Genomic DNA, 16258 nt, shown 5'->3' on the forward strand with positions numbered 1-16258 from the left:
AAAAACCAAGCAGGGAAATGTGGGAAACTAAGCAGGAAAATGTGGAAAACCAAGCAGGGAAACATGGAAAACCAAGCAGAAAACAATGTAAAACCAAGCAGGAAAATCAACCAGGAAAACATGGAAAACCAATGTGGAAAACCAATGTGGGAAACCAAGAAGGAAAACCTGGAAAACCAAGCAGGAAAACCTACCAGGAAAAAATAGAAAACCAACCAGGAAAACCAACCAGGAAAACATGGAAAACCAATGTGGAAAACCTACCAGGAAAACATGGAAAACCTACCAGGAAAAAATAGAAAACCAACCAGGAAAACCAATCAGGAGAATATGGAAAACCAAGCAGGAAAAAAATGGAAAACCAAGTAGGAAAACCAACCAGGAAAACATGGAAAACCAAGCAGGAAAACAAGGAAAACCAAGCAGGAAAACATGGAAAACCAATGTGGAAAACCAACCAGGAGAACATGGAAAACCAACCAGGAAAAAAATGGAAAACCAAGCAGGAAAACCAACCAGGAAAACATGGAAAACCAGCCAGGAAAACATGGAAAACCAGCCAGAAAAACAAGGAAAAGCCTTCTCCTGCTGGCAGCTGCTGCTGTGCTCAGCCTGTGGCAGGCAGGAGCAGCAGCGTTGAAAATCTGGATGAGGGAATCAGGAATTCCCTCCCCTTCCCCAGCTGGCAAAGCAAATCCCCAAAGTTTGCTCAGCAGCTCCCAGAAAAGCTCCAGAGAAGGAAGGGACGAGGCAGGAAGGGTGTCTGGATCCCTCCTCTCTCATCCCATGGCAGACTCTGGGTGTTCTCCAGGTGAGACCCAGAAATGGATTTGAACGTAGGAAAAAAATGGGGAAATGATGATTCAAAGGGAAAAAAAAATATGAATTTTATTTGTTGGCTGGCAGCAGAAGTTGGGATGGAGTGTGGAGTCTGAGGAGCAGGTAGAGATCCCAAATCCCAAAGTACAATAATCACACCTCAATCCTAACAAAAACCAGTTGCCAGCACTAAATGTGAAGAGAGCAGAACTTCTTCTAGGCAAAACTGGGCGATGGACGTGTGTGAGGAGGGGGGAAAAGTCAATCCAAGCTCACTATTCCACTAAAATCAGCTCAGTGAGGGGTTTAAACGAACTCAAATTCATTTCAAAATGAGGTTAATGTATCAGTGAACACAAGCAGCATCCTCCAGAACAACCAAATTGCATAAGCCACCCCAAAAACGTCACATGGCACGAGGCCAAGCCGGTAACCAACATTCCCCATCGACGGAGCGGCTCCAAACACATAAATCCACGAAAAAAACCAGCCCAGCAGAAAAGCTGGGGAAGGTTTTGTGCCTGCAGAACGAGGGGGAACTCCCCAGGAGCCAGCACAAGGAGATTCCATGATGCCGTCAGGGGAACTCCTCAATGACACGGCAGAGCACAGGGGATTCCCTCTCTCTGGCTCCGGAGGTGAATCCCCAGCAGAATCACAAAAGGAACGAGAGCAGAGCTCACCCTCACCCTCCCAAGCCCCTCAGAGCCACGTTTTTATTGAGCCCAGCTCCATTTTCAATTAACAGCAGCAGAAATCCTGGCATTTACCAAGGGGAGAGGGGGGACGCTGAAATATTCACCCACATTTACGCCTGCGTTTCGCGCCGGGGAGGGGAGGGAAAAGAAAAGTCTGAGCAATTTTTTTTTTTTAATTTATTTTTTTTTCCCCTCTCGAATAATTAAAACCTCATTCTAAAAATCAACTCACCCTGCTGGTTCTGCACTCTGAGCACGTCAGCTGTTTGCTGATTTCAGTGGAGACTCCATGGCCACGAGCAGTTCCAGAGGAATTCTGCCAGGATAATCTGGCTCCCGGGAAGCCCCCGCCAGCTCTCCCGAATAAAAAACCCCAAAAAAATAACCCCCAAAAAAACCCCAAAAACCTGACGATTTCTGCTGCTGCTGGGGGCTCTGACAAGCAGCTCAGCAGCTCCCGGGGATGTCAGCACAGCTCTGCCAATAACCACATCCACACACCCCCTCCTGCTCTCCTGCAAATCTTCAATGGAGCTGCCTCCGCGCAGCCGGAGCCGCCGTTAAAGACGCAGCATCCGTGCCCCAGCAGAGCCCTGGAGAAACACGGGCAGGGATTGAGGCTCCTGCTGGGTGCCCAGAGCTCCTGCAGCCAGGGCAGAGCCTTGAGGAGATTTGGGTGCTGGAGGGCCGGGCTCAGGTGTGCCCAGGTGGGACATGAGGGCTTGAAAGGTGAAAGAAAGGATCTGAAAATGGAACCGTGGAATGGTTTGGGTCCATCTCATTGCACCCCCTTGCTATATTTAAGAGATATAAAACTACCAGAGATATAAAACTATCAGAGATTTAATCTATCAGAGATATTAAACTATCAGAGATTTAATACTATCAGGCTATTTAAGAGATTTTTGTAGGCAGAAGTGCTGCAGGGCAGCAGAGAACAGCTGGGGCTGGGGCTCAGGTGGGACATGAGGGCTTGAAAGGGGAGGAAGGTGGAATCATGGAATGGTTTGGGTGGGAAGGGACCTTAAACTCATCTCATTCCACCTCCTTCCTGTATTTTAGAGATATAAAACTATCAGAGATATAAAACTATCAGAGATTTAATACTATCAGATATTTAATCTATCAGAGATTTAATACTATCAGGCTATTTAAGAGATTTTTGTAGGCAGAAGTGCTGGAGGGCAGCAGAGAACAGCTGGGGCTGGGGCTCAGGTGGGACATGAGAGGGCTTGAAAGGTGAAAGGTTTGGGTCCATGGAATGGTTTGGGTCCATCTCATTCCACCCCCTTGCTGTATTTAAGAGATATAAAACTATCAGAGATATAATAATATGAGTATTTAGGAGATTTGTGTACCCAGAAGTGCTGGAGGACAGCAGAGAACAGCTGGGGCTGGGCTCAGGTGAAGGTGAAGAAAGGATCTGAAAATGGAACCATGGAATGGTTTGGGTGGGAAGGGACCTTAAACTCATCTCATTCCACCCCCTTGCTGTATTTAAGAGATATAAAACTATCAGAGATATAAAACTATCAGAGATTTAATACTATCAGAGATTTAATACTATCAGGCTATTTAAGAGATTTTTGTAGGCAGAAGTGCTGGAGGGCAGCAGAGAACAGCTGGGGCTGGGCTCAGGTGTGCCCAGGTGGGACATGAGGGCTTGAAAGGTGAAAGAAAGGATCTGAAAATGGAACCATGGAATGGTTTGGGTGGGAAGGAACCTTAAACTCATCTCATTCCACCCCCTTGCTGTATTTAAGAGATATAATACCACCAGAGATATAATAATATGAGTATTTAAGAAATTTGTGAACCCAGAAGTGCTGGAGGGCAGCAGAGAACAGCTGGGGCTGGGCTCAGGTGTGCCCAGGTGGGACATGAGAGGGCTTGAAAGGTGAAAGGTTTGGGTCCATGGAATGGTTTGGGTCCATCTCATTCCACCCCCTTGCTGTATTTTAGAGATATAAAACTATCAGAGATATAATAATATGAGTTTTTAAGAGATTTGGGTACGCAGAAGTGCTGAGGACAGCAGAGAACAGCTGGGGCTGGGCTCAGGTGAAGGTGAAGAAAGGATCTGAAAATGGAACCATGGAATGGTTTGGGTGGGAAGGGACCTTAAACTCATCTCACTGCACCCCCTTGCAGTATTTAAGAGATATAAAACTATCAGAGATCTAATACTATCAGAGATTTAATACTATCAGGCTATTTAAGAGATTTTTGTAGGCAGAAGTGCTGGAGGGCAGCAGAGAACAGCTGGGGCTGGGGCTCAGGTGTGTCCAGGTGAGACATGAGGGCTTGAAAGGGGAGGAAGGTGAAAGAAAGGATCTGAAAATGGAACCATGGAATGGTTTGGGTCCATCTCATTCTACCTCCTTGCTGTATTTAAGAGATATAAAACTATCAGAGATATAATACTAGGAGTATTTAGGAGATTTGTGAACCCAGAAGTGCTGGAGGGCAGCAGAGAACAGCTGGGGCTGGGCTCAGGTGTGCTCAGGTGGGACATGAGAGGGCTTGAAAGGTGAAAGGTTTGGGTCCATGGAATGGTTTGGGTCCATCTCATTCCACAGCCTTGCTGTATTTAAGAGATAATAACATTATCAGAGATATAAAACTATCAGAGATATAAAACTATCAGAGTATTTAATATTATCAGAGTATTTAAGAGATTTGTGTGCTGGAGGGCTGCAGAGAGCAGCTGGGGCTGTGGCTCAGGTGTGCCCAGGTAGGACATTCATTATCATTCATTATCATTCATTATTAGCTTTTCACATTCTGTAAGTATCCTTTCTGTATCCTTTAGTATAGTAGAGTACAGCATTCTTTAATATAATATAATATTATAATATAGTATTATAAAATATACTATATTATAATAGTTATAATTATAATATACTTAATATATATTATATATTATATATTATATATTATATATTATATATTATATATTATATATTATATATTATATATTTTTATATATTATATATTATATATAAGGTAATTATAATATAATTATAATATTCAAGATAATATAGTATTATAAAATAAAAACTGAAATGTGACTCTGGAAAGAGTCAGGAGTTTTCATTATTAGCTTTATCCCATTCTGTAAGTATCCTTTCTGTATTCTTTAGTATAGTATTTTTAATAAATGATAGTATTATAAAGTATTAAATTAACTTTCTAAACACATGGAGTCAGATCCATCATTCCTCCCTGCCACGGGGTCCAGGGCACGAATATCAGAAACCACCCAGCCCCTCAATATCTGACCCTATGATAGCATATTTAATATATCATAGTCCCTAAATTATATCTAATATATCATAGTCTGACTCTATCATAGTATATTTAATATATCATAGACTCTATAGTATATTTAATATACCATAGTCTGACTCTATCATAGTATATTTAATATATCATAGACTCTATAGTATATTTAATATACCATAGTCTGACTCTATCATAGTATATTTAATATATCATAGACTCTATGATAGTATATTTAATATATTGTAGTCTACAGCCCCTTTATCCCAGTTTGCCACTGAAGGAAATAAATGGAATTTCCAGGTTTTGCAGGAATATTTTGGCAGATGGTTGAGCTCTCCCCTCCTCTCTCAGCATCAAAAATAGCTCCAGAAAAACACAGATTTTACAGATTTTTCTCTGCTTCCTCGTGAGCAGCAATTCTGGCTTCCCAGAGACTTGTGAGAGGGGAAATTGCCATTAATGAGAAAATACAGAGTGAGTTTTTATAAGGAAAAATAAAATTAAAAACCTACTAACTCCAGACTTAGAGGTTTTCCACAGTTATTGTTGAGTTTTCCCAACAAACACGAAAATAAATCCTGGTTTCCCTGAGATGGGAAATTGCCATTAATAAGAAAATACAGAGTGAGTTTTTATAAAGAAAATAAAATTGTATCACGTGAAGGTAATTAGAAATATTATAATAATAATAACTCCAGATTGAGAGGTTTTCCACAATTATTGTTGAGTTTTCCCAACAAACACAAAAAAAAATCCTGGTTTGCCAAGGACTTGTGAGAGGGGAAATTGCCACTAATAAGAAAATAGAGAGTGAGTTTTTATAAGGAAAAATAAAATTATATTCCATGCAGGTAATTAATAACCTAATCACTCTAGACTTAGAGGTTTTCCATAATAATATTTGAGTTTTCCCAACAAACATTAAAATAAATCTTGATTTGCCAAGGATTTCTGAGATGGGAAATTGCCATTAATAAGAAAATAGAGTGAGTTTTATAAAGAAATATAAATTTGTATAGAAAATACAGAGTGAGTTTTAATAAAGAAAAATAAAATTAAAAACCTACTAACTCCAGACTTTGAGGTTTTCCATAAATATTTTTGGGTTTTCCCAAAACCACAAAAATAAATCCTGGTTTCCCAAGGACTTGTGAGAGGGGAAATTGCCACTACTAAGAAAATACAGAGTGAATTTTTATAAAGAAAATAAAATTTTATCACATGCAGGTAATTAAAAACGTAATAACTCCAGACTTAGAGGTTTTCCACAATTATTGTTGAGTTTTCCCAACAAACACAAAAAAAATCCTGGTTTGCCAAGGACTTGTGAGAGGGGAAATTGCCATTAATAAGGAAATACAGAGTGAGTTTGTATAAGGAAAAGTTAAATTGTATAGAAAATACAGAGTGATTTTTAATAAAGAAAAATAAAATTAAAAACCTACTAACTCCAGACTTAAAGGTTTTCCACAATTATTGTTGAGTTTTCCCAACAAACACGAAAATAAATCCTGGTTTGCAAAGGATTTGTGAGAGGGAAAATTGCCATTAATAAGAAAATAAAGACTGAGTTTTTATAAGGAAAAATAAAATTATATTCCATGCAGGTAATTAATAACCTAATCACTCTAGATTTAGAGGTTTTCCATAAATATTTTTGGGTTTTCCCAACAAACACAAAAATAAATCCTGGTTTGCCAAGGACTTGTGAGAGGGGAAATTGCCATTAATAAGAAAATACAGAGTGAGTTTTTATAAAGAAAAATAAAATTAAAAACCTACTGACTCCAGACTTAGAGGTTTTCCATAAATATTTTTGGGTTTTCCCAAAAAACACAAAAATAAATCCTGGTTTCCCAAGGACTTGTGAGAGGGGAAATTGCCACTAATAAGAAAATACAGAGTGAATTTTTATAAAGAAAATAAAATTTTATCACGTGCAGGTAATTAAAAACGTAATAACTCCAGACTTAGAGGTTTTCCACAATTATTGTTGAGTTTTCCCAACAAACATGAAAATAAATCCTGGTTTCCCTGAGATGGGAAATTGCCATTAATAAGGAAATACAGAGTGAGTTTGTATAAGGAAAAGTTAAATTGTATAGAAAATACAGAGTGAGTTTTAATAAGGAAAAATAAAATTAAAAACCTACTAACTCCAGACTTAGAGGTTTTCCACAATTATTTTTGAGTTTTCCCAACAAACACGAAAATAAATCCTGGTTTCCCTGAGATGGGAAATTGCCATTAATACGAAAATACAGAGTGAGTTTTTATAAAGAAAATAAAATTGTATCACGTGAAGGTAATTAGAAATATTATAATAATAATAACTCCAGATTGAGAGGTTTTCCACAATTATTGTTGAGTTTTCCCAACAAACACGAAAATAAATCCTGGTTTGCAAAGGATTTGTGAGAGGGAAAATTGCCATTAATAAGAAAATAAAGACTGAGTTTTTATAAGGAAAAATAAAATTATATTCCATGCAGGTAATTAATAACCTAATCACTCTAGATTTAGAGGTTTTCCATAAATATTTTTGGGTTTTCCCAACAAACACGAAAATAAATCCTGGTTTGCCAAGGATTTGTGAGAGGGGAAATTGCCACTAATAAGGAAATACAGAGTGAGTTTTAATAAAGAAAAATAAAATTAAAAACCTACTGACTCCAGACTTACAGGTTTTCCATAATTATTGTTGAGTTTTCCCAAAAAACACGAAAATAAATCCTGGTTTCCCTGAGATGGGAAATTGCCATTAATAAGAAAATACAGAGTGAGTTTGTATAAGGAAAAGTTAAATTGTATAGAAAATACAGAGTGAGTTTTAATAAAGAAAAATAAAATTAAAAGCCTACTAACTCCAGACTTAGAGGTTTTCCATAAATATTTTTGGGTTTTCCCAACAAACATTAAAATAAATCCTGGTTTCCCAAGGATTTGTGAGAGGGGAAATTGCCACTACTGAGCTGAGCTTTAAGGTTCCTCCCAAGCCAAAATTGGAATTTTTGGAGTCCTGGCATCCCACAATTCCCTGCTAAAAGGGAGTTGCTCTCTCCCAGTCACGTCCCAGTGGGAATTTGGGATTTTTCCCTGTTCTGGGAAGGTTTGTGAGGGGTTCAGGTCCATCCAGGCAGTGCCACCAATTCCATTCCCTGTCTGAAGCCAACCTGGAGGAGAAAAAACCCAAATTTTGCCATTTTGGGGTCAAATCCCAACAGGATTGGGCTCAAAGCTCCTGATCCCTTTGAACATTGGGGAGCGGGAAGCACAAAAATCCCATTTCCCCATGGAATTCCCTGCCTGAAGCCTCCCTAAGAAAGGTCAATTCGGGGATGACACCTTCCCGAACAAAGCGAATTTTGTGTCTAAACTCATCTCGGGAGAAATTAATTCCTCCAAGAAAATAAAAAATTGAAAAACTTCATTAAAAAAAAAACACAAAAAAACAACAACTCCCAGGGAGCTGCTGTGCCGAGTGGGCCGGGCCTGCCCACGCTCGGCCGAAGCCGAAATTGTGAATTTCTGGGGAAGGAGGAGGAGCAGCAGCAGCGCTGACTCAGCCCCGGCTGCTCCTGGGGACGGACCCGGAGCTCCGGATCCACGGCCCCGAGGGCCCCAGGGACTGCCCGTGCCTGGGCAGGGATGGAGCCCCTTCTTCATCTTCATCTTCCTCTTCTTCTTCCCACTCCCTTTCCCCTTCCTCTTTCTTCTTCCCCTTCCCCACTCCCTTTCCCCTTTGTCTTTCTTCTCCTTTCTCCTTCTTCTTCTGCCTCCTCTTCTTCCCCTTTCTCTTCTTCCTGTTCCTTCCTCTTCCCCTTTCCCTTTTTCCTTCCCCTTCTCCTTTCCCTTCCACTTCTTCTTCCCCTTCCCCTCCCTTCTTCTTCCCTTTCCTTTCTCCTTCTTCTTCCCCTTCCCCTTTTTCCTTTCTCTTTCCCTTTCCCCTTCTCTTCACCTTCTTCCCCTTCTTTTCTCCCTTCCTTTTCTTCTTTTTCCTTTTCCTTCCTCTTCCCCTTTTTCTTTCCCCTTTTCTTCGCCTTCTTCCCCTTCTTTTCTCCCTTCCTCCTCTTCTTTTTCCTTTTCCTTCCCCTTTTTCTTTCCCCTTCTTCTTCCCCTTCCCCTCTTTCCCCTTCTTCTTCCCCTTCCCCTCTTTCCCCTTCTTCTTCCCCTTCCCCTCTTTCCCCTTCTTCTTCCCCTTCCTATTTCCATTCCCCTTCTTCCTCCCTTTCTTCTTTCCCTTCTCCTTCTTCTTCCCTTTCTCTTTCCCCTTCCCCATTTCCTTTCCCCTTCTCTTCCACTTCTTCCCCTTCTTTCCCCCTTCCTCTTCTTCTTTCTCCTTTTCCTTCCTCTTCCCCTTTTTCTTTCCCCTTCTTCTTCCCCTTCCTATTTCCATTCCCCTTCTTCCTCCCTTTCTTCTTCCTTTTCTTCTTTCCCTTCTCCTTCTTCTTCCCTTTCTCTTTCCCCTTCCTCTTCCCTTTCCCCTTCTCTTCGCCTTCTTCTCCTTCTTTCCCCCCTTCCTCTTCTTCTTTTTCCTTTTCCTTCCCCTTCCCCTTTTTCTTTCCCCTTCTTCTTCCCCTTCCCCCTCCCTGTCTTCTTCCTTCTTTCCCTTCTCCTTCTTCTTTCCTTTCTTTCCCCTTCCCCATTTCCTTTCCCCTTCCTCTTCCCTTTCCCCTTCTCTTCTCCTTCCCCATTCCCATTCCTCTTCCCCTTCTTCTTTTTCCCTTTCTTTCCTCATCCCCTTTCCCTTTTTCCTGCCCCTCCCTCTTTCCCTTTTTTCCTTTTCCTTCCCCTTTTTCTTCTCCTTCACCTTCTTCTTCCCCTTCCCCTTTTTCCTTTCCCTTCCCCTTCTCCTTTCCCCTTCTCTTCACCTTCTTCCCTCCCTTCCTCTTCTTCTTTTTCCTTTTTCTTCCTCTTCCTCTTCCCCTTCTTCTTCCCCTTCCCCTCTCTTTCCCCTTCTTCCCCTTCCTATTTCCCTTCCCCTTCTTCCTCCCTTCCTTCTTTCCCTTCTCCTTCTTCTCCCCTTTCTCTTTCCCCTTCCCCATTTCCTTTCCCCTTCCTCTTCCCTTTCCCTTTTCCTTTCCCCTTCTCTTCTCCTTCCCCATTCCCCATTCCTCTTCTTCCATTTTCCCTTTTTCCTTTTCCTTCCTCATCCCCTTCCCTTCTTTCCTGCCCCTCCCTCTTTCCCTTCTTTCCTTTTCCTTCCCCTTCCCTTTTTTCTTCTCCTTCACCTTCTTCTTCCCCTTCCCCTTTTTCCTTTCCCTTTCCCCTTCTCTTCCACTTCTTCCCCTTCTTTTCCCCCTTCCTCTTCTTCTTTTTCCTTTCCCTTTTCCTTCCTCTTCCCCTTTTTCTTTCCCCTTCTTCTTTGCCTTCTTCCCCTTCTTTTCTCCCTTCCTCTTCTTCCCTTCCCTTTCTCTTCTCCTTTCCCCTTCTCTTCTCCCTCTCCATTCCCTTTCCCCTTCCTCTCCTTTTTCCCTTTCCTTCCTCATCCCCTTTCCCTTTTTCCTGCCCCTTCCTCTTTCCCTTTTTCCTTCCCCTTCTTCTTCTCTTTCTTTTTCCCCTTCCCCTTTTTCCTTTTCCTTCCCCTTCCCCTTCTTTTTCCCCCCCTTTTCCCCCCCCTGAGCCCCCACATCTCCCTCAGAATTCCCCAGACCCTTTTCCTGCTGCTCCAGCCCTTCCCACCCTCCCCTCTCCTCCTCCAGATCCACTCCTGGAGCTCTCTGACCTTTTTAAGTTTTTACCAACAAAAAAAAAATCCAAAATCCATCCTTTAAAACAAAAATAAAATTAAAATATTCAGACCAAAGCAGGAGCTGAATCCACCTTGTCCCACACTTTTGTTTCCTTCCAACATTTCCCACTTTTATTCCCTTGGGATATTCCCCTGCAGCCATGGTGAGAGGCTCAGGGTCATCCCAACAGGTTTAAAACATCGGAATTTGGCTTTCAAGCTCTGCTGGAGCCTTTGGATCCAGCCAGAAATGGATATTTGGGAAGAGTTTAATGCAAGGAAAAGCAACCTTGGCACAGGAACGCAGGGGAAGCACCAGCAGCCCTAAATATTGGCAAGATCAGTTAATTCAGTTTCTATTTAGCCAAAAAAAAAACAAAAAAAAATGACTTTAAAAAGTCTTCAAGGTGCCAAGCTGTGTTCCCTGCTGCGAATTATTTGGGAATAACTCAGTGAGTGACTGAGGTGGGAGGAGAGCTCCTAAATCTGCTCGGAAAGTTTGGCCACTGATCCCTCTGTGGTGGCCCTGGGGCAGGCACCTCCTCCTTGCAAATCATTCAAACCAAATCAATTTATCCCAATTAATCTGGGTTTTAATTTATATTAAATGAGATAACGAGGCTGGGGCTGGGAACAGTGGTTTAGGCACCTCCAAGGGGTGATTTGGGCACCTTCCCCCCTTAAAATCAGGGGGAATAGCAGCAAATAATTCAAACCCAATCAATTTATTCCAATTAATCTGGGTTTTAATTCAGATTAAATGAGATATTGAGGCTGGGAGCAGTGGTTTAGGCACCTCCAAGGGGTGATTTGGGCACTTTCCCCCTCTCTAAAATCAGGGTTTGGAATAGCAGCAAATAATTCAAACCAAATCAATTTATTCCAATTAATCTGGGTTTTAATTCAGATTAAATAATGAGGCTGGGAGCAGTGATTTAGGCACTTCCCCCTCTCTAAAATCAGGGTTTTGGAATAGGAGCAAATAATTCAAACCCAATCAATTTATTTCAATTAATCTGGTTTAATTTATATTAAATGAGACAATGAGGCTGGGAGCAGTGGTTTAGGCACCTCCAAGGAGTGATTTAGGCACCTTCCCTCCATTAAATCAGGGTTTTGGAATAGGAGCAAATAATTCAAAGCCAATCAATTTATTCCAATTAATCTGGGTTTTAATTCAGATTAAATAACGAGGCTGGGAGCAGTGGTTTAGGCACCTTCTCCCCTCTAAAACCAGAGGTTTGGAATAGCAGTAAATTAAATTTAGCAGCACAAATGGCAGCAAATCATTCAAACCCAATCAATTTATTCCAATTAATCTGGTTTAATTTATATTAAATGGGATAATGAGGCTGGGAGCAGTGGTTTAGGCACCTCCAAGGGGTGATTTAGGCACTTCCCCCTCTCTAAAATCAGGGGTTTGGAATAGCAGCAAACAATTCAAACCCAATCAATTTATCCCAATTAATCTGGGTTTTAATTCAGATTAAATAACGAGGCTGGGAGCAGTGGTTTAGACACCTCCAAGGGGTGATTTGGGCACTTTCTCCCCCATAAAATCAGGGGTTTGGAATGGCAGTAAATTAAATTTAGCAGCACAAGTGGCAGCAAATCATTCAAACCCAATCAATTTATTCCAATTAATCTGGGTTTTAATTCAGATTAAATAACGAGGCTGGGAGCAGTGGTTTAGGCACTTTCTCCCCTCTAAAATCAGGGGTTTGGAATAGCAGTAAATTAAATTTAGCAACACAAATGGCAGCAAATCATTCAAACCCAATCAATTTATCCCAATTAACCTGGTTTAATGTTTAATTTCTATTAAATGAGACAATGAGGCTGGGAACAGTGGTTTAGGCACCTCCAAGGGGTGATTTAGGCACTTCCCCCTCTCTAAAATCAGGGTTTTGGAATAGGAGCAAATAATTCAAAGCCAATCAATTTATCCCAATTAATCTGGGTTTTAATTCAGATTAAATAACGAGGCTGGGAGCAGTGATTTAGGCACTTTCCCCCCATAAAACCAGGGGTTTGGAATAGCAGTAAATTAAATTTAGCAGCACAAGTGGCAGCAGTGCTGCAAGGGGAACCAGGGGGATCCGGTGTCACAGCTGGAGGGAGGGGCTGGCCCTGGGTGCTCTCCCTGCTCCTAACTCAGGAATTCATCCAAAATAAAAGAGAAAAAGCAGCAAATTCAATTTATTCCTCATCCAGGTCAGTCCCTCTGATCAGGGAATCCTGCAATGGGTTGGGCTGGGAGGGATTTTAAAATTCCAATTTCACCATCCCTGCTCCAACCTGGCCTTGGACACTTCCAGGGATCTTCAATTCCTTCCAACTCCTCTTCTTATTTTTATTTCAACATTATTTTATTCCATGGCATTTCTAAATCAGCATTTTTTATCTCAAGGTTTGTACACAGGTTTGGAGAATTGGAAAAATTCTCTAAAATTCATTTGGAAATTCCCCCAAAAACAGAAAACAGCAGCTCCTTCCCATCCAGGTCAGTCCCTCTGATCAGGGAATTCTGCAATAATTTGGGTTGGGAGGGATTTTAAAATTCCAAACTTTAAAGCTCCAAACTTTAAAGCTCCAAACTTCAAGTTTTAAAGTTTAAAGTTCCACCATCCCTGCTCCAAGTTCTGTCCAACACTGGACAATTCCAGGGATCTTCAATTCCCTCCAACCCCTCTCCTTATTCTTATTTCAACATTATTTTATTCCATGGCATTTCTAAATCAGCATTTTTTATCTCAAGGTTTGTACACAGCTTTGGAGAATTGGAGAAATTCTCTAAAATTCATTTCCCACATTCAGAAATTCATCCAGAAAAAAAAGAAAACAGCCATCCATGTGAATTCCTCAAGCCCCTCTAACCAGGGAATTCTGCAATAATTTGGGTTGGGAGGAAATTAAAACTCATCCAGTTCCACCATCCCTGCTCCAACCTGGCCTTGGACACCTCCAGGGATCTTCAATTCCTTCCAACTCCTTATTCTTATTTCAACATTATTTTATTCCATGGCATTTCTAAATCAGCATTTTTTATCTCAAGGTTTGTACACAGGTTTGGAGAACTGGAGAAATTCTCTAAAATTCATTTCCTACAATCAGAAATTCACCCAAAAAAAGAAAACAGCAGCTCCTCCCCATCCAGGTCAGTCCCTCTGATCAGGGAATTCTGCAATAATTTGGGTTGGAAAGGATTTTAAAATTCCAATTTCACCATCCCTGCTCCAACCTGGCCTTGGACACTTCCAGGGATCTTCAATTCCTTCCAACTCCTTATTCTTATTTCAACATTATTTTATTCCATGGCATTTCTAAATCAGCATTTTTTATCTCAAGGTTTGTACACAGGTTTGGAGAACTGGAAAATTCTCTACAAATTCATTTCCTACAATCAGAAATTCACCCAAAAAAAGAAAACAGCAGCTCCTCCCCATCCAGGTCAGTCCCTCTAACCAGGGAATTCTGCAATAATTTGGGTTGGGAGGGATTTTAAAGCTCCAAACTTTAAAGCTCCAAACTTCAAGTTTTAAAAGTTAAAGTTCCACCATCCCTGCTCCAAGCTCTGTCCAACACTGGACAATTCCAGGGATCTTCAATTCCTTCCAACTTCTCTGCTTATTCCTATTTCAACATTATTTTATTCCATGGCATTTCTAAATCAGCATTTTTTATCTCAAGGTTTGTACACAGGTTTGGAGAACTGGAGAATTCTCTAAAATTCATTTCCCACATTCAGAAATTCACCCAAAAAAAGAAAACAGCCATCCATGTGAATTCCTCATGCCCCTCTAACCAGGGAATTCTGCAATAATTTGGGTTGGGAGGGATTTTAAAATTCCAATTTCACCATCCCTGCTCCAACCTGGCCTTGGACACCTCCAGGGATCTTCAATTCCTTCCAACCCCTCTGCTTATTCTTATTTCAACATTATTTTATTCCATGGCATTTCTAAATTAGCATTTTTTATCTCAAGGTTTGTACACAGGTTTGGAGAATTGGAGAATTCTCTAAAATTCATTTCCTACAATCAGAAATTCCCCCAAAAAAAGAAAACAGCAGCTCCTTCCCATCCAGGTCAGTCCCTCTAACCAGGGAATTCTGCAATAATTTGGGTTGGGAGGGATTTTAAAATTCCAATTTCACCATCCCTGCTCCAACCTGGCCCTGGACACCTCCAGGGAGCTGCAATTCCTCCCAACTCCTCTTTAAAATTAAAAAATTCCTGTGAGACTCAGCACTCCCCAGCATTCAGCAGAACCCCAAATCCTCACTCCACAGATTCCCAAAATTCCCACTCTGGACCTTTTGTTTTTTGGGAAACTCAAATGGAAGGCAGAAATTTTAAATTATTTTAAAATAAGAGGAAGGGAGGTGGAGCCCAGGTTTGAGCCAGGAAATTCAAGTGGAGGGCAGAAATTTTAAATTAATTTAAATTAAGAGGGAGGGAGGTGGAGCTCAGGTTTGAGCCAGGAAACTTAAATGGAAGGGCAGGAATTTTAAATTATTTTAAAATAAGAGGAAGGGAGGTGGAGCTCAGATTTGAGCCAGGAAACTCAAGTGGAAGGCAGAAATTTTAAATTAATTTAAATTAAATTGTTCAGGAAGGAGCACCAAGGATTTTGGTGATGTTTTCTTCTCACAGCCCCAGCAGAAGCTCAGAAGCACAAAGTTCCACCAGCACATTTCAAACAGACCTGAGGATGCTTTAATTAACACTTTAATTACCAAGAACTCCTGAAACAACTCTGACCCTCAGCACAAATTCCTGCAGGTACCAAAACCAGAATCCTCAGGAGGATTTAAAGCATTTAAACCAAAAAAAAAAAAACCCAAAAAATGCACAAATTTTTATCAGCACATTTCAAGTAGACCCAAGGATGCTTTAATTAACACTTTAATTACCAAGAACTCACGTTTAAATCCTCCTACCAGGGACAGAGAAACAGCTCTGACCCTCAGCACAAATTCCAGGTACCAAAACCAGAATCCCTGGGAGGATTTAAAGAAAAAAAACCCCAAAAACTGCACAAACTTCCAGCAGAACATTTCAAATAGACCCAAAGATGCTTTAATTAACACTTTAATTACCATCAACTCCTACCAGGGACAGAGAAACAGCTCTGACCCTCAGCACAAATTCCTGCAGGTACCAAAATCAGAATCCTCAGGAGGATTTAAAGGATTTAAACCAAAAAAAAATTTTAAAATCTGCACAAATTTCTACCAGAACAGTTCACAGACCCAAAGATGCTTTAATTAACACTTTAATTAACATAACTCATCTACAGCACCTCCTGCCAGGGGACAGAAACAGCTCTGACCCTCAGCCCAAATTCCAGGTACCAAAACCAGAATCCTCAGGAGGATTTAAAGCATTTAAACAAAAAAAACACAAATTTCTACCAGAACATTTCAAACAGACCCAATGATGCTTTAATTAACACTTTAATTACCATCAACTCCTACCAGGGACAGAAACAACTCTGACCCTCAACCCAAATTCCTGCAGGTACCAAAATCAGAATCCCCAGGAGGATTTAAAGCATTTAAACAAAAAAAAAAAAACCTCAAATTTTTACCAGCACATTTCAAATAGATCCAAGGATGCTTTAATTAACACTTTAATTACCATCAACTCCTGCCAGGGACAGAAACAGCTCTGACCCTCAGCACAAATTCCTGTAGGTACCAAAACCAGAATCCTCAGGAGGA

The 16258-nt window shown here is 40.9% G+C and overlaps 1 protein-coding gene across 4 annotated transcripts in view; it reads right to left on the bottom strand.

Annotated features, from left to right (window-relative positions):
- The window catches only part of R3HDM2 (R3H domain containing 2), an 89504-nt gene that overhangs the window by 69919 nt on the left and 3327 nt on the right, over positions 1 to 16258 (bottom strand). The window contains exon 1 of one of the 4 annotated variants that reach the window (XM_077192580.1): positions 1750 to 2035. The exons of the other annotated variants lie outside the window; for them this stretch is intronic. The gene's annotated coding sequence lies outside the window, so the exon portion shown is untranslated. Of the gene's footprint in view, positions 1 to 1749; positions 2036 to 16258 lie in introns of those variants that run through there. 4 annotated transcript variants of the gene reach the window in all.

Source organism: Agelaius phoeniceus, chromosome 35, assembly GCF_051311805.1.
Source record: "Agelaius phoeniceus isolate bAgePho1 chromosome 35, bAgePho1.hap1, whole genome shotgun sequence".
NCBI lineage: Eukaryota > Metazoa > Chordata > Aves > Passeriformes > Icteridae > Agelaius > Agelaius phoeniceus.